An 875-nucleotide genomic window follows, 5' to 3' on the forward strand; every position below is an offset into this window, starting at 1 on the left:
TATTTTTTGGATCTTGTCTGGATTCAAAGAATGGGAAGTCATTGTTACTACTTTGTCATTGTGCTCGTTTTAGTAATACGTAGTATATGTTGTTGTATCGTATCTGCCCAATTTGCATGCTGGCCCATCGTTCATCCCGTCATCATGGGCAAATCGCGGTTTTGCATTAGTGTTGCGATTGATAAATAACGGGTTGAATTAGAGTTGCGATAAAATGATAATCGTGTTTACTGTTAGAGTTGCGTTGAAAAAAATATCGCGGTTGCTTTTAATTATTTTTTATTATTTTCATTATGAATTAGTCTATTTTTTTTTTTTTGTTTTAATATAAATTTGATTTTATTCTATAATGTAATTACGATTTATGATAAATATCGTGATATTTAAAGTAGTTTTTTAGATTTATAAAATAATAATAAATTTTATATTTAATTCATTTGAATTAGTGTTGCGTTGATGAAAGATCGCGTTTTTTATAGTAGTGTTGCGTTTATTTGTTCAAATTGCCCATATTTCTTCCACTTGGACTGTGGAAGTATGTTCCAGCTACTGAATCATCTATTACAGCCAAAAAGGCTGTACGAAGGATGATTATACGACATCCGATGATTGCAATCTTCCGCTATTAGTGTTGCGTTTGATAAAATATGAGTGCTGTAATAAATTAATTTATTAGAATTTCGTATATCTATTTTCGCGAATTTTTTATCTTTTTTTTTTTTTGTTAATTGCATTGAAAGTATAAATAACAAAGCACTCTTCGCGTTTTCTTTTGAGATTTTAGCATATTAGTGTTGCGAAATAGAAAAAAATTTCACTCACGGTTTGTTCGGATTTATATTGAGTGGATAATTATATTTGGTAATCCTTTTTAC

The sequence above is a fragment of the Apis dorsata genome, unplaced genomic scaffold, assembly GCF_000469605.1.
Source record: "Apis dorsata unplaced genomic scaffold, Apis dorsata 1.3 scaffold_396, whole genome shotgun sequence".
NCBI classification, from domain to species: domain Eukaryota; kingdom Metazoa; phylum Arthropoda; class Insecta; order Hymenoptera; family Apidae; genus Apis; species Apis dorsata.